The sequence below is a fragment of the Microcaecilia unicolor genome, chromosome 4 (assembly GCF_901765095.1).
Source record: "Microcaecilia unicolor chromosome 4, aMicUni1.1, whole genome shotgun sequence".
NCBI classification, from domain to species: domain Eukaryota; kingdom Metazoa; phylum Chordata; class Amphibia; order Gymnophiona; family Siphonopidae; genus Microcaecilia; species Microcaecilia unicolor.
The window spans coordinates 266,563,866-266,582,425 of NC_044034.1; positions in this window are offsets into that span (position 1 = coordinate 266,563,866).

Below are 18,560 nucleotides of genomic sequence, written 5' to 3' on the forward strand. Positions count from 1 at the left end.
TGGGTCGGTGGGGTATGCTTTTCTGAACAGGTCTGTCTTTAGTGCTTTCCGAAAATTTAGGTGGTTGAGCGTAGTTTTTACTGCTTTTGGCAATGCGTTCCATAGTTGTGCGCTTAGGTAGGAAAAGCTGGATGCATAGATGGATTTGTATTTGAGTCCTTTGCTGCTTGGGTAGTGGAGGTTTAGGTATGATCGTGCAGATTTTGTGGTGTTTCTGGTTGGCAGGTCGATGAGGTCTGTCATGTATCCTGGTGCCTCGCCAATTTTTAGCTTGCAACTGAAATGGGGGGTGGCCTTGGAAGGGGCATGGGTGGACAGCGGTGTTCACTAAAGATGCGCACAGTATTATAGAATACGGCAGATCTGTGCCTAATTTAGGCATGAGAATTTACACCAAGTTTCAGTTGGTGTAAATTCTCACACCAAGTTTGAGGGGTGGATCTCAGCATTAAGTGCTATTCTAAAATTGGCGCTCAAATCGGAGCTGTTTTTAGAATAGCGCTCAATGCTCATTTTCTTTAGGACGCAAATTTGGAAACCATTTACTGAATCCAGCCCGTATCGTACATAGCACATACTTGCAAGGGGGGCATGCACAGGGGATGGGCAGAGCTCCCACTTTCATGCATAACTCACAGAATAAGTTATGCAGGTATCTGCCACACTGAGGTGCTCACACTTATGCCAGCTCACGCCTACATGTTAAGCACATACATACTTGGCTAGGCTAGTATTCTACAAAGGAATTTTTCTTTATAGACTAGGCTACTACCATGTGCCCTCCCAGAAACCTAATTCTAGGTGCCCTGTTATAGAACTGCCCCCTTTAAAAATCCCTGGGGTTATTTTCAAACACGTATATTTTCATTTTGAAAATTTGGCAGTGTCCACACAGGGAAAAGTATTCACACACTATATGCCTCTGTGCAGTAATACATTTACTACAAAAATATTAAGAATGAACGGTTCCCATGTCAAGGTCCATTTCAAATAGTGCGTTGAAATTGGAATTGACATTTCCAGCTCGGAACGTGCTTAAATCCCCTGGTATTTTACAAGAGGTTCTGCTGAACATGGAGCCCCCTGCGACACACTTCTTGCTGCCATTCCGGCAGAGCCTGGCTGTGAGCCTGTGAGTGTTGCAGCACGTGGCTCTATACTGGCAGCTCTTTTTTTTTCAGTGCTCAGAAGCGCTGGGGAAGGAGTCTTAGGGAGGTAGCAAGTCAGGCAGGCCGCTGGGTAAGAAAAGAAGTGAGTGTGTGTGTGTGTGGGGGGGGGGGGGGGGTGCCGGCGAGGAGAAGAAGATACAGTTTTTCTTTTTTTTTTTCAGTGCTCAGAACCACTGGGGAAGGAGCTGTGACTTTGAACCGGGGGGGGGGGGGGGGGGGGGGGCGGGCTAGCTGTGGTTTTGAAGCGGGGTTGGGCCACAGGAAGTTAGGGAGCCCAAGGAGGTTAGATTGAGAACAGGAGATTTGTGAAGATGTGATTTCATGTGCTCTAATGAAAGGTGAGTGTAATTTTACTTCCATTTAATTTCAATATAGTCCATCATATTTTATAACACCAGGCTTCCTAAGGCACATTACAGCAGCTGTTAAGACAAATCCATCAGGAAAAAGGATATCCTCACTGAATTTGGCCATCTCTATTGTATAGAACAGTGTAGAAAAATGAGCACAAAAATACATAGTTTATAACTGCTGTCTCTACCAGCTACAATATTTTTAAAGCTGTTTTAGTGATATTCAATTTTTATTTCATGATATTTATATCTATGTAAGGGAAGCTTTCAAATAAATGAAAAACTGTCAAATAAGCAACACAGCATGACTATAATCGTACTGGACAACACGCAATCTTCATCCCTTGTGACCCTCCACTTATAACTCATACAATCACTATACAACCTTGTATCTGTTATCAACCGACTGGGCAAACGCCTTGACGGTACTATGTAAGCCACATTGAGCCTGCAAATAGGTGGGAAAATGTGGGGTACAAATGCAATAAATAAATAAATAAATAAAAATATTGGTTTGGGTGAATAAAAATGGTGGCAAGATCTGCTTACTGGTTTCATCCCATATAATGGGCTAGAGTTTTTCTATGATAGCATTGTGCTTATCTGAATTCATTTTTCTCTACAAGTTTTGCTTGATTTGTCTTTATTTGAAATTTCATAAATAATTTTTTTAAACATATCTTGTCAACAAGGGCAGGGCTAGGTGGGGGCAGAGCTAAGTGTGTTGTCAGACAATTATGGATGGAAGCCCAACCCTGCCCCCTTTAGCCTCCCCAAACAGTTGGGCCACCAACTGCTTATGCTTCCCTTTATGTGTAGCTTGTCTCCCCTTTTCTATTCCCTTTATGTACAGCCTGTCTGTCCTCTTTATTTATTTATTACATTTATAACCTGCCTATCCAAACATCTAGGCGAGGTTCAATAAAACATTCATTTAAAAACCCCCACAAACAATACACAATCTTACAAATCACAAACTCTAAAAACTCAGAACCCCCATCAGCCAAATTCTCTAAAAAATTGCCAGGTTTTTAGCAATTTCTTGAACTGGGGAACAGATTCCGACTGACGCATAACCAATGGTAATGAATTCCACAAACAAGGACCAGCAATGAAAAATACTCGACTACGAATTTCTAACGTACCAGATGAAAAGATGGAACAACCAATAAATTCTAGTTTTGAGACCATAACACCTGAGAAGGACAGGAAAACTGCAAACTGTGCACTAAGGCTTGAAACACCAGTATCAAAAGTTTAAATTCAATACACTGTGTTTGTCTCCCCTCTTCTATTCCCTTTATGTGTAGCCTGTCTCCCCTCTTCCCTTCCCGTTATGTGCAACATTTCACTCATTTTCCTTGGTGGTATTTTCTCTCCTCCTCCCCACCCCCGTTCCCTCCTGCGGGTCCAATATCTTTTCCTACCACTTCTCTGGCATCTCTCTCCTCTCTGCTGCAATTCTACAAACTTTGTAGTTGTCAGCAGCTATTAAAACAGGTCTTCGTCTGGCTGTCCCAAGGCTTTCCCTCCTATGTGGCAAAAGGAAGTCACATCAGAATGAAGGACCCCAGGGTTGACCAGAGGAAGGCCTTTCTAATAGCTGCCAGCAATCGCAAAGTGTGTAGAATTGCAGTGGAGAGGAGAGAGACCCAAGGGGTGGGAGGAGGAAGGTAGTGAGGTGAATCTGGACCTGAAGGGGAAGTGCGCAGATTCTGTATGGAATGAAAAGGCAATATTTGGGGGTGGTACTTGCCACCCCATAGCGATGCCTATGGTGTACCTAGCTCTAAGGATGGAGATTGTGGAGGGATGTATTTTCTTGGCTGTCAAGGGGGATGAGGTGGAAGGGTGTACCTTGCTGTTTGAAGGAGAGGGTAGGAATTGGGAGGGGAGGGAAAAGGGGTTGATGCTCTTTTGCACCTGTCCCTTTATTTAAAAAATTCAAAACACATTACTATTTAATTTAAAAACTCTTTAAGACAGTACAACAAACCCCCTGCTGTAAATGTTTTACTCTAGATTAAATGTCAGATTTTTAAAAACTGTACATAAAAGAGGAGCCAATTATGGAGTCAAGTTCAAACCTTTAAATGTTTGGCTTTCTGGGGTGGTTTTTAAGGCCAAAGAGATCAATATTATTGTTCTGTCACCCAGTCCTTCAAACTTCAGTTCCAAAAAAGAGTTTGCTCATATAAACGCCAAAGGGAAAACTTTTGAAATACACGTGTATTTCATACCCTCTTAAAATCTATACCTGCTACAGATATGCACAAGTAAGTAATGGTGTTTCTAAAATCTCTGCTTGCATGTACATGCCCTTTCCACATGTAAACTAGGTTTTTACAGATATAAACGTTGCCTAACCCTTCTGTGATTCTAACATGTGAACGTCATTCAGTAGCCTATTAATTTTATTTAGTTAAAAATTTACCTCCGGTATGGATTATTTGTTTTAGAGCCGACAAGCTTGCCAATATCAACAGGCAAGATGTACAACAAACATTAGGTAAGAGGTTTTGAGTTAGGGCAGCAAAGGCATGATGGGAAAGAATAAAGTGATTATAAGTGGAAATTAAATTGAGATTTATCAAATATGATAATGGAATTGTGAATAATTAAATGACAGCCTGGGTTATGTACATTGTTACTGATCAGACTGTTCTAATTAGTGTATAGAGGCATACACTAATTAGAATAGTCTGACCCTGGACAAGTCAATCCTCCATTACCCCAGGTACAGAACTTAGATTGTAAGCCCACTAGGGACAGAGAAACTACTTGTATATAATATATAAACTGCTTTGGTTATACCATCAAATGCATAACCCATGTGTGATGCCCAGAGCGAAGGTTGCATACCTGCCAAGTCTCCTGCATTCATCGGGAGACTCCTGCTTTGGCGGGTCATCTCCCACAAAGAGGGAAAGTGACACACGTCACTGCCGCCGTTTCTTTTTCTGCTACCTCCACGTCTGCTGCTGCCACTGTCTTGATGAGCAGAGGACGGCAGAGCCAACAGTACATGCCTGAAAGCTGCTGTGGCCCCGCACTTGTTTTTCTTATTTTGCTGGAGCGGCCAGGAAACATGGGGTACTGGGTTGAAAGAGTAGGGGAAGGGGGAAGGGCATCAAGAGGGAGGCAAGAGGTGATAGAGCAGAGAGTAGAAAAAGAAAGAAGAGTGGGGATGCTGGATGGAAGAGGGGTACAGAGAGAGAGAGGGATGAGAGAAAGAGGGGTCATGGGAAAGGGCAGGGGAGAGTAGCTACTGGGAAGAAGGAAGGGGAGCAAAGGGGAGACCCTGGCTGGTCAGATGGAGAGAGAAAGAGGAAAAATGCTAGAAGGAGGGGGCAGAAAGAGGGAAGATGCTGGATGGGAATACAAAGAGAGATGAGTGGAAAGATGGTAAGAGAAAGAGGGGACATGGAAAAGGGCAGGAGAGAAGCTGCTGGGGAGAGGCATGATGAGAAACTGGGGGAGACCCTAGCTGGTCAGACTGAGAAATGCTGGATGAAAGGAGGGAGAAAGAGGGAAAATGCTGGAAGGAGGGGCAGAAAGAGGGAAGATGTTGGAAGGGTAGGGAGAGAAAGGAAAGACACTGGAAGGATGGGGAAAGGGAGAGAGGACATGCTGAATGGAAAAGGGTAGAGAGAGATAACTGGATAGAAGGAAGGGGAGATGGAGGGAGACAATGGATGGAAGGATTGGGAGAGGGTAGATGGGTGGAAGGATGGGGAGAGAAAGAGGGATGACTGGATGGAAGGGTAAGAGAGAAAGAGGAAAGGTGCTGGATGGAAGGGTAGGGAGAGGAAGAGGAGACACTAGATGGAAGGATGCAGAGAGAAAGAGAGGGAGACACTAGAAGGATAGGGAGAGAAAGAGGGGAGATGCTAGATGGAAAGGAGGAGTAGATAGAGTTGGTGAAAGACTGAAGAATAAGAGAACAAAAGTGAGGAAAAGATGAAAAGCCATAGGTAGGTGAAGTAAAAAGAGGGAAATTAAAGAACGGATTGTAAGAATGAAATAAATCTGGACAGAGAGAGGCAGAAAAATAAATTGAAGAAAACAAAGAAAAAGAACAGAAAAATGACAAATGGACAGGAAACCCTGGCAAGAGAGTTAAGAGAAAAAGAAGGAAAGCAGAATCAAGAGACTGGGACCAACACAATTGGAAAAAGTAAATGGCCAGTCAAGAAAGGCACAGAAAATAATTTTATTTTTAATTTAGGATAAAGTAATGTGGTAGCTGTGTTAATAAAGGTTAATAAATGCAAATAAAACACAAAATAGAAAATAAGGTGATTCACTGATTAGCCTTCAGAGACCAGCACTTCCTTCCTCAGGTCAGGAAAGGATACCATAACACTCTGGGGTTGAGGGTGGGCCTGTGAAATAACACAGCTGGACAAAGGGATATAAATAAAAATAAGTGTTTATTTAATTGAATCTTGAGGTCTGTTATGTCTAAGGTTACCATATGGCTCCAGAAAAAGGAGGACGGATTGAGCCAGCCGGGTTTTACTTCCATTGCTTTCCATTGAAAGCAATGGAAGTAAAACCCAGCTGGTTCAATTACTTCCATTGAAAGCAATTGCTTTCCATTGAAAGCAATGGAAGTAAAACCCGGCTGGCTCAATCCGTCCTCCTTTTTCTGGAGCCATATGGTAACCCTAGTTATGTCACAGGACCAGGAACAAAAGATAGAACACTGCTGTAGTTCAATGAGCAGTCTTAAGTAAGCCTCAGGCTGACAAGGCCTGAACACTGTCTGTGGCTGGTATGGTGTCCCGCCTCAAACAGAGCCTGTGAGTCTTTCTCAGTTCTTCTCCAAGTACTAGGGTCTGGCTCCAGCCAGACCTCAGAGCAAGGCTTGTCAGTCAAACACGAAGCAAAAGCAGCTTACCTCAGCCAGATTACAATTCTCAACCATAGGTGGTGGTGGTGGTGGTGGTGTACACTGGGACTTTGATTCCTTCTCTCTGGGCCTCCTTAATCTCAGTCAGGTCTTGTCTTATATTCTTCCAGGTTTAGGCTCCACCCCTCCTCCCATCTCACTTCCTCCCAGACGGGGCTACCACTCTTAAGGTGGCTAAGGCTATCTAAGGGACTGTTCTTAAAGGTGAGTGTCAGAGTTCTATAAACCCCCTCACACCATGACGCCATAGAATACCAGCTGTATTTCTATCATATAGAGGACATCATTTGTATGAGTATAAAGATTTAAGGTTTAAGTGGTAATATAGTGGCATCATGGAGATGAGTCTGCAGGTTGGATTTAAATTTGACCAGAGAAAGGGAGTCTGGCACACGTTTAGAAAGGTTATTCCAGGCATAGGCACCCCGTTTAAGGGCCTTGGAGAGGCTAAGCCTCCCCAGACCCAACTGTCATTTTCCCTTCTCTCCCATTGGCATCACTGCTGGAACTTTGTCTTCCTGGATTGGTGACAGCAGTAAAAGCAATACAAAGACACGCGGAACCAATTTCCCCATGTGAACCACTGCTAGCTCTGCTGGTCATACCCCACCAACATAAGACGATTACATCAGAGGTGGCATGACCAACAGAGCTAGCAGTGGAGTGTGGAGAAAGCTGGTCCCACGCGTCTTTGCATTGCTTTTAGCGCTGACTGCTTCCGGCCTATACCTGCAAGGCAGCGCTACAAGAGAGTGAGTGGGAGGGAAGTAGGGGAGAAGAGAAAGCAGGTGATGCTGAACTGGAAGGAGAGGGGAAGCAGAGAAAGAGAGAGAGATGATGTAATGATCGAGGAGAAGAGATAGAGAGAATGAGAGAGAGAGAGAAAAACAGATAACACTGAATGGGGCGAGAAGACAGAGAGAGAGAAAGAGAGAGAAAGTGAGAGAATGAGTAATGCCAGATGATGGAGAAGAAACATAGAGAGAGATAAAGGGTAAAGCTGGATTTGGCAGAAGAGACACAGAGAGAGAATGGGTAATGCCGGATGGGGAGAACAGAGAGAGAAACACACATACAGACAGGATAATGCTGGAGGGGGGGGGGGAGAAGAGAAAGAGAGCCACAGGGTAATGATGGGTAGGAGAGAGAGAGAGAGAGAGAGGCAAAAATAATAAGAAACAGCATAAGGAATGGCAAGTCATAAGTACATAAGTAATGCCACACTGGGAAAAGACCAAGGGTCCATCGAGCCCAGCATCCTGTCCACGACAGCGGCCAATCCAGGCCAAGGTCACCTGGCAAGCTTCCCAAACTTACAAGCATTCTATACATGTTATTCATGGAATTGTGGATTTTTCCCAAGTCCATTTAGTAGCGGTTTATGGACTTGTCCTTTAGGAAACCGTCTAACCCCTTTTTAAACTCTGTCAAGCTAACTGCCTTCACCACATTCTCCGGCAACAAATTCCAGAGTTTAATTATGCGTTGGGTGAAGAAAAACTTTCTCCAATTTGTTTTAAATTTACTACACTGTAGTTTCATCGCATGCCTCCTAGTCCTAGTATTTTTGGAAAGCGTGAACAGACGCTTCACATCCACCTGTTCCACTCCACTCATTATTTTATATACCTCTATTATGTCTCCCCTCAGCTGTCTCTTCTCCAAGCTGAAAAGCCGTAGCCTCTTTAGTCTTTCTTCATAGGGAAGTCGTCCCATCCCCACTATCATTTTAGTCGTTCTTCGCTGTACCTTTTCCAATTCTGCTATATCTTTCTTGAGATGCGGCGACCAGAATTGAACACAATACTCAAGGTCAGTGGCATACCAAGGGGGGGGCAGTGGGGGCGGTCCGCCCCGGGTGCCAGTGGGTGGGGGGTGCTCCGCTCCCGCCGCCTCCCATGGCCGTTCCCGCAGTGCCGCACATTTAAAAAACCGGCGAAGCAGCGTCGCAGGCAGCGCCTCGTGCCCTGCTTGTAAAAAAAAAATCAAATCTCCTTCCTCCTTCCTCCTTCTCCTCCAATTTGATTGGAAGGCCCGAGTCGACGTCAAGACGAGGAGAAGGAAGGAGATTTGATTTTTTTTTTTACAAGCAGGGCACGAGGCGCTGCCTGCGACGCTGCTTCGCCGGTTTTAATGGGACTGAGGTGGGGAAGGAGAGGGGCGAAAGGGACTCAGGTGGGGGTGTTCAGAGGGGAGAAGGGGACTGGGGTGGGGGTCAGACAGGGGAGGGGAGAAGGGGACTGGGGTGGGGATCTCAGAGGGGAGAAGGGAAGGGGAGGGGAGAAGGGGACTGGGGTGGGGGTGTTCAGAGGGGAGAAGGGGACTGGGGTGGGGATCTCAGAGGGGAAAAGGGGAGGGGAGAAGGGGACTGGGGTGGGGGTCTCAGAGGGGAAAAGGGGAGGGGAGAAGGGGAGGGGGAGGGGAGAAGGGGACTGGGGTGGGGATCTCAGAGGGGAGAAGGGAAGGGGAGGGGAGAAGGGGACTGTGGTGGGGGTCTCAGACAGGAGAAGGGGAGGGGAGAAGGGGACTGGGGTGGGGGTGTTCAGAGGGGAGAAGGGGGCTGGAACTGGGGGCTGAAAAAAGGGGCAGAGAGAGGGGACAGATCCTAGATGGAAGGGGGAGCGAGAGGGAGGGCAGACCCTGGATGGATGGGAGAGGGAGGGCAAATGGTGGATTGAAGGGGCAGAGAGAAAGGGCAGGCAGTGGATGGAAGGGACGGCAGAGAGGGCAGACACTGGATGGGAGAGAGAGAGAGAGAGAGAGTGAAGACAGATGCTGGATGGAAGGAAGACGGTGAAAAGAAGACGAGGAAAGCAAAAACCAGAGACAACAAACTGTAAATAAAATATATATTTTTTATTTTTTTTGCTTTAGGATAAAGTATTGTAGATGTGTTAAATGTTTATAATAGAACATGTAAATAAGGTAATCTTTTTATTGGACTAATTTTAATACATTTTGACTAACTTTCGGAGAACAAAACCCCCTTCCTCAGGTCAGGATAGGATACTGTAACAGCACTATACTGTACTGACCCGAGAGAGGTTTTGGCCTCTGAAAGCTAAGTGTATTAGTCCAATAAAATGGTATTATTTTACTTTCTATATTTGTTTTATTTCTATTTGTTAATTTGTAAAGTGGTGATTGGTACTTGTTAGGGGTTTTTTTTCAAATTTACATCTGCTGTCTTTACATTTTGCACAGTACTAGGGGACAGTTTCTGTTTCTGTGGTGTTGCATTGTATGCAGAGTCTGGCATTGGGGGTTCAGTTTAATTTTTGTCTAATTAGAAAGTTTATGATTACTTATTCTATAGTGGATTAGGGTGTATCTGTGTTTGTGAAAAAGACATGGCTTTCAGTTGGCATTGACTGTGCAGGATCTACGATCTGTACTATTCTGTCTGGTTTCATTTTACAATAGGTGAATTGATGTTCTAGTGCTCACTGTAGTGTTTAAGATGCTTTCCTTTTCCTTGTGTGACTCGTAGAGATGACTGCTTATGGTATGGTAGAATTGTTCTATAGGTCCTGAGTGTTTTGTATTCTCGGCATGCCTAGTACTGGATTTGGGGGGGGGGGGGGGGGTGTTTAAAAATGACTGGCCCCGGGTGTCAACTACCCTAGGTACGCCACTGCTCAAGGTGCGGTCGCACCATGGAGCGATAGAATGGCATTATGACATCCTCAACCTGTTTTCCATACCTTTCCTAATAATACCCAACATTCTATTCTCTTTCCTAGCCGCAGCAGCACACTGAGCAGAAGGTTTCAGTGTATTATTGACGATGACGACACCCAGATCCCTTTCTTGGTCCTTAACTCCTAACATGGAACCTTGCATGACAATATGGTGACTGCGCAGGGGAGACTGCTTCAACTTTTTGACATCATACAAACTACAAATGCCAAAATAAATAAAATTAAACTTTCCCACATGCATCACCTTGCACTTGCTCACATTAAACGTCATCTGCCATTTAGCCGCCCAGTCTCTCAGTCTCGTAAGGTCCTTCTGTAATTTTTCACAATCCTCTCACGAGTTAACGACTTTGAATAACTTTGTGTCATCAGCAAATTTAATTACCTTGCTAGTTACTCCCATCTCTAAATCATGTATAAATATATTAAAAGCAGCGGTCCCTGAGGAACCCCACTAACTACCCTTCTCCATTGTGAATACTGCCCATTTAACCCCACTCTCTGTTTCCTATCCTTCAACCAGTTTTTAATCCACAATAGGACATTTCCTCCTATCACATGACCCTCCAATTTCCTCTGTAGCCTTTCATGAGGTACCTTGTCAAACGCCTTTTGAAAAATCCAGATACACAATATCAACCGGCTCCCCTTCAAATGCGAAGTGCTGATAAGGAAAGCAAAGAGGGATTTTGAAAAAAAAGATTGTGTTGGAAGCAAAAACAAATAGTAAATTTTTTTTTAGGTATATTAAAAGCTGGCAAAAGAATCAGTTGGACTGCTAGATGGCTGAGGGGTAAAAGGGGCACTCAGAGAAGACAAAGCCATAGTGGAGAGATTAAATTAATTCTTTGCTTCGGTTTTCACCGAGGAAGATTTGGGAGAGATACCAGTGCCAGAAATGGTTTTCAAAGCTGACGAGTCAGAGAAACTGAATGAAATCTTTCTAAACCTGGAAGATGTAAAGGTGCAATTTGACAAATTGAAGAGTAGCAAATTGCCTGAACCAGATGGTATTCATCCTAGAGTACTGAGAGAAATGAAAAATGAACTTGCAGAATTAGTAATATGTAATTTATCTTTAAAATCAAGTGTGGTACCAGAAGATTGGAGGGTGGCCAATGTAATGCCCATTTTTTAAAAAGGTTCCAGAGGTGATCAAGGAAATTATAGACCAGTGAGCCTGATGTCGGTGCTGGGCAAAATGGTAGAGACTATTTTAAAGAACAAAATTACAGAGCGTATTGAAAAGAATGGATTAATGAGAAAAAGCCAACATGGATTTCGTGAAGGGAAATCTTGCCTTATCAATGTATTACATTTCTTTGAATTGGTGAACAAACATGTGGATAAAGGTGAGCTGGTCAATATTGTTTATCTGGATTTTCAAAGGCAATTGACAAAGTACCTCATGAAAGACTCCAGAGGAAATTGGAGAGTCATGGGATAGGAGGTAGTGTTCTATTGTGGATTAAAAACTGGTTAAAAGATAGAAAACAGAGGGTAGGATTAAATGGTCAGTATTCTCAATGGAGAAGGGTAGATAGTGGGGTTCCCCAGGGGTCTGTGCTGTGTCAGCTGCTTTTTAACATATTTATAAATGGTCTAGAGATGGGTGTAACTAGTGAGGTAATAAGCCAGCAGATCAGTATAACATCAAAAGGATTTTATTAAAGATACCGTGTGTAAGACAGTTGCCTGACACATGCCGTGTTTCACCCACAAAGGGGCTAGATTGTGTGTTGCAGAAAAGAGCAACTGCAGAAGGAAAAAACGTAGAAAAAACCAGCACAAACATCATGACCTATTGTGTTTTCGAATCGCTAGTGATTACTCTGCTATCAAAGCGGAATATGGAATAATGGAAATGAACCATGAAGTTAAGGCATATTGCCCACTACGTTGTGATTGTCCGTTTAATCAAACAGAGCGCCATCTGTGAAACGCCGTCTTTTGGCGGTTTTTTTCACATACGGCGTTCTGTTTGATTACACGGACAATCACAACGTAGTGGGCAATATGCCCTAATTTCGCGGTTCATTTCCTTTATTCCATATTAAACACATAAGAACCATTCTGACCCCTGAGGCAGGCGTTTGTACGCCGAAACATGGCCCGTGTCGGGTCATTTTCAGATTAAAGGATGACCATTATCTCTATCCTGAAGGCCCGGTGTTGCTTTTTTTTCTGTTTCTGTTTATGCTTGTATGCTGGTTTTACCCTCTCTTTTGTGACTCTGCATCTTCTCAGTTGGACATCATGTATTTAAGAGCCCCTGTTACTGTTCAAGTAGCAAAATGATGACTTATTTCTCCTGTCATATGACACCTGGCCTATATATATATTTTTTATTACATTTGTACCCTGCACTTTCCCACTCATGGCAGGCTCAATGCGGCAGGCAATGGAGGGTTAAGTGACTTGCCCAGAGTCACAAGGAGCTGCCTGTGCTGGGAATTGAACTCAGTTCCTCAGGACCAAAGTCCACCACCCTAACCACTAGGCCACTCCTGAGGGAGTTGTTACATTTATACACTCCTCTGAATACTTGGGGCTGACTTTGTTTCCGTTCCACATTTTCAGGGCCTTAAGTGACAGTGTTGCATCCACTGCAGATTAATGCTACTATAAGGGAAACATTCTGCTACTGTTTCCGTGATATCTCAAATTGTTAAAACAGTGAAACAGATGATTCCAATGAACTTATGTCAGATTACAATTAGGCAGAATCTTTCAAATCAAACTGTATATTCCATCCAGTTCAGTTACAGTATTGCGTGTGAACTCCTGGACTAAAAAGTAGTGCATTGGCATGCATACAGCGTGTTTTTATTTTGCAATATAATTATTTCAGGGAGTCACATTATTCTGATTAATTTATGGTAAACCACTGACCTTGCTGTACACACATATTTTATGTTGTAATATTCCATTTCTTTTCACATGATGTATTACATCAAAAATATATTAAAATAATGCAAGTCATATCAGATCTCCAATCCTGGCAGTCAGGTTGCAACCATAAACAAACAACACTAGGAAACTAGTTTCATAAAAAATGATAGCAGCAGGTAATACCTTACACACAGACTAACCGATTTATTGAGGTATGAGCTTTCGAGGACCAAAGTCCACTTCATCAGCTCATGCCTTAATAAACTGATTAGTCTATAAGGTGCCATCTGTCTCTGTCAATTTTGTTACATCAGACAAACACGGCCATCCTTTTTAAACTTTTTAGTTTCATACAGTAGATCAAGGAGGTTTTATAAAAGGAGACGGTATGACATCAAAAAGTTTAATTTAATTTTATTTTATTTGGGCATTTATAGTTTGTATGATGTCAAAAAGTTGAAGAGTCTCCCCTGCGCAGTCGCCATATTGTGTGACCCCAAACACTTGGAGATGCTATTGAAAACAATAGCAAACTTGCAAGGTTTATGACTGCCTATGTGTGCATGTTTTTTTTTTAATTTTACAGCTTTTTTATTTATTTGAAAGCTTCCCATGTATAACCTGAGGGTTTTTTTTTTTTAACCTCGGGGGGGGGGGGGGGGGGGGCCTGGGGGATGGAGCTGTATTCCCACCATGGGTGTGGAAGCTCCAGAGCAGCAGCCTTGTTTTTGGAGCCATGGGAGGCTCAATTTTTGTAGGGGGCAGCTTTAAGAAAGGCCCCGGCTCTGCCTGAGCCTTGGGGCCAAGTTGTGGGGGCTCCTGCAGCTCTAAAACATGTCACCAGCACCCATGGTGGGAGCACAGCTCATGCCCCCCCCCCCCCCCGAGGTTTGTTTTTTTTAAACCCTTGTTACATGATATGGGAAACTTTCAAATAAATAAAAAAGCTGTCAAATAAAGAAAAATCACACATAGGCAGCCATAAACCTCACAAGTTTGCTATTGTTTTCAATGCGCCTTTGACTGTTTGGCCACTGTTGGAAACTACTACTACTACTACTATTTAGCATTTCTATAGCGCTACAAGGCATACGCAGCGCTGCACAAACATAGAAGAAAGACAGTCCCTGCTCAAAGAGCTTACAATCTAATAGACAAAAAATAAATAAAGTAAGCAAATCAAATCAATTAATGTGAACGGGAAGGAAGAGAGGAGGGTAGGTGGAGGCGAGTGGTTACAAGTGGTTACGAGTCAAAAGCAATGTTAAAGAGGTGGGTTTTCAGTCTAGATTTAAAGATGGCCAAGGATGGGGCAAGACGTAGGGGTTCAGGAAGTTTATTCCAGGCGTAGGGTGCAGCGAGACAGAAGGCGCGAAGTCTGGAGTTGGCAGTAGTGGAGAAGGGAACAGATAAGAAGGATTTATCCATGGAGCGGAGTGCACGGGAAGGGGTGTAGGGAAGGACGAGTGTGGAGAGATACTGGGGAGCAGCAGAGTGAATACATTTATAGGTTAGTAGAAGAAGTTTGAACAGGATGCGAAAACGGATAGGGAGCCAGTGAAGGGTCTTGAGGAGAGGGGTAGTATGAGTAAAGCGACCCTGGCGGAAGATGAGATGGGCAGCAGAGTTTTGAACCGACTGGAGAGGGGAGAGGTGACTAAGTGGGAGGCCAGCAAGAAGCAGATTGCAGTAGTCTAAACGAGAGGTGACAAGGGTGTGGATGAGGGTTTTGGTAGAGTGCTCGGAAAGAAAGGGGCGGATTTTACGGATGTTGTAAAGAAAGAAACGACAGGTCTTGGCAATCTGCTGGATATGAGCAGAGAAGGAGAGAGAAGAGTCAAAGATGACCCCAAGGTTTCGAGCTGAGGAGACAGGGAGAATGAGAGAGCCACCAACAGAAATAGAAAACGGGGGGAGCGGGGAGGTGGGTTTGGGGGGGGAAAATGAGAAGCTCAGTTTTGGTCATATTTAATTTCAGGTGGCGTTGAGACATCCAGACAGCAATGTCAGACAAGCACGCTGAAACTTTGGTTTGGATGCAAGGTGAGATATCAGGGGTAGAAAGGTAGATTTGGGAGTCATCAGCATAGAGATGGTAGGAAAAGCCATGGGATGAGATTAATGAACCAAGGGAAGAAGTGTAGATAGAAAAGAGGAGGGGGCCAAGAACAGAACCCTGAGGTATGCCGACAGGCAGAGAGATAGAAGTAGAAGAGGATCCACCAGAGTGAACACTAAAGGTGTGGAGGGAGAGGTAGGAAGAGAACCAGGAAAGGACAGAGCCCTGGAATCCAAGTGAGGACAGGGTATCGAGAAGTATGCTGTGATTGACAGTGTCAAAAGCAGCGGAAAGATCAAGAAGAATGAGGATGGAATATTGACCTCTGGATTTAACCAGTAATAGGTCATTGGAGACTTTAGTAAGCGCAGTTTCGGTTGAGTGGAGAGGGCGAAAACCAGATTGTAGTGGGTCAAGAATAGCATGTGAGGAGAGAAACTCAAGGCAGCGGCGGTGAACAGCACGCTCAAGTAATTTGGAGAGAAAAGGAAGGAGGGAGATGGGTTGGTAATTAGAGGGACAAGTAGGGTTGAGTAAAGGCTTCTTAAGGAGAGGTGTGACCACAGCATGTTTAAAGGCAGCAGGGACAGTCGCAGTGGAAAGTGAGAGGTTGAGAAACAGGATGCTGGGCTTGATGGACCTTTGGTCTTTCCCAGTATGGCAATACTTATGTACTTATTTATTTATTTCGATTTTGCTCACACCTTTTCAGTAGTAGTTCAAGGTGAGTTATATTCATATACACTGGGTATTCAAGCTCTGCCCACTGGCTTAAGCCCATATAATGGGCCAGATAGGCTCATGCCGTCTCCTGTCATAAAACCTCCTTGTCTCAACCAACTTCAGACCCGTGCATTCCAGAAATGTCAAGTTATCCATTTCCAGGCTGGAGACATTTTGACCAGACCTGGTTTTGAGGTGCCTAATCCTGCCCATTGAAATCAGTGCTGCAAGTCCCATAATGCAAATGGATGGGGTGGTCAGAAATCCAGGACTGTCCCAAAACCTCCAGCCTGAAACTGGGTAAGTTGGCATCTCTGGTATTCCATCTTTTAAAGCAGAGTTGCCAACTTACCCATTCCATGAGAGATATCTATTGGCTGGTGGTCCTGGTTTTAAGTTTACATCCCAAAGTAGTGTAGTATTTGTAGTCCATGATTCTACCCATTGAAATTAATGCTGCAGGTCCCATAATGCACCAGGATAAGGTTGGCAGAAATCCAGGACTGGCCAAAAAGTCTCCCTGCTGAAATGGGTAACTTGGCAGATCTGTTTAAAGTATATGAAAAGAGGCAGTGATACTATAATTTGGAAATCATATTGCCAGTATTTGATAAAACTTGTGAAATGAACTCTCTTTACTGTAAATTCAAATGCCACAATTGGTTGAAATTAAGTTTTTCTAAGAAAAGGGTTTTTTTTCTAAAAGAAGCAAGTAACTGATTAAAATTTTAAATTGTGTGTGTATTGGGGGGAGGGTCCTGAATGCTCAGTGGCAGTGCTGCCTGCTATCATGAGGGAGATCCAGGTACTTGAGCCAGGTAGGGTGTGGGAATCATCTAGAAGCTATATTCATGGTCCCTTGATGGAAGGAAGCCTTCATCAGCCCTCATCAATGCCACCTGCTGGCCAGAATCAGGGTACAAGTGTACTCTGTTCTGAATAGATGATGGCCTCCATCTTATTATTATTTGCTACATTTGTATCCCACATTTTCCCACCTATTTGCAGGCTCAATGTGGCTTACATAGTACCTTAATGGCGATTGCCAGTTTTGGTAGAACAAATACAAGGTGGTATAGCAATAGAGTAAAAGTTCATGTGTGACAGACACATTGGGGAATCATGAGGAGGAGGTTAAGTTATGTCCAGTACGAGCTTTGGTTTCGTTATGTTGCAGGGTTCAGGCGTTTATGTTGGATCGTTAGGGTATGCCTTTTTGAACAGGTTGTTTTTTAGTAATTTCCTGAAGCTTAGGTGGTCATACGTTGTTTTCACGGCTGTCAGTAATGCGTTCCATATTTGTGTGCTTATATAGGAGAAGTTGGATGCATAGGTTGATTTGTATCTGAGACCTTTGCAGCTTGGGTGGTGGAGATTTAGGTATGTTCGTGTTGATCTTGTTGTGTTTCTGGTTGGTAGGTCTATAAGGTCTGTCATGTAACTCAGGGCTTCTCTGTATATAATTTTATGAACCAGGGTGCAGATTTTGAATGCAATATGTTCTTTCATTGGAAACCAATGCAGTTTTTCTAAGAGGGGTTTGGCGCGTTCGAATCTTGTTTTTCCGAACAAAAGCCTGGCTGGTGTGTTTTGAGCAGTTTGGAGTTTCTTTATAAGTTGTTCTTTGCATTCTGCATAGATTCCATTGAAATAGTCTAGATAGCTTAGTACCATAGATTGTACCAATTTGCGAAATATTTCCCTCGGGAAAAAAGGTTTCACTCGTTTGAGTTTCCACACTGAGTGGAACATTTTCTTTGTTGTTGATTTCACTAGACTCTCTAGTGTGAGGTTTCGGTCAATTGTAACTCTGAGAATTTTCAGATTGTCTGAGGTAGGTAGGGTGTGGTCTGGGATGTGTATATTGGTGGGTTTGTTCGTGTTGTATTGGGATGAGAGGATAAGACAGTGTGTTTTTTCTGTATTAAGTTTGAATTGAAATGCATCTGCCCATGAGTTCATGATGTTGAAGCTGAGTTTGATTTCGTTGGCGATTTCCTTTAGATCATGTTTGTAGGGGATGTATAATGTGACATCATCTGCGTAAATGAATGGGTTAAGGCCTTGGCTGGATAGGGCCTTGGCTAGTGGGGTCATCATTAGATTGAAAAGGATTGGTGATAGTGGTGATCCTTGAGGTACTCCTCAGTCTGCTTTCCATGGTGAGGATATGTTTGAATTTGACTTCACTTGATATGTTCTAGTAGATAAGAAGCCCTTGATCCAGTTGAGTACACTACCACCAATCCCGGAGTAATCTAGGATATTTAATAATATTTTGTGATTTACCATGTCGAACGCACTAGACATGTTGAATTGTAGGAGAAGAACGTTTTTGCCTGTTGCAATTTCATGTTTGAATTTGGCTAATAGAGTGATTAGTACTGTTTCGGTGCTGTGGGAGGAACGAAATCTTGATTGTGATTCGTGTAATAATGAGAATTTGTTTATGTAGTTGGTAATTTGCTTGGTTACCAGGCTTTCCATCAGTTTGAATGCCAGTGGAATGGATGCTACTGGGCGGTAGTTGGTGATATCAGCTGTTTTTCTCTTGGTATCTTTTGGTATTGGGGTGAGTAGGATGTTGCCATTATCCTTAGGGAAGAGACCATGTTGGAGCATGTAATTTAAATGGGATGTGAGGTCTGCTATGAAGCGATGGGGAGCGGATTTTAGTAGGTAACTGGGGCAGGTATCTAGTTTGCAGTGAGTCTTGGAGAACCTTTTAATCGCTTGGGTGACAGTTTC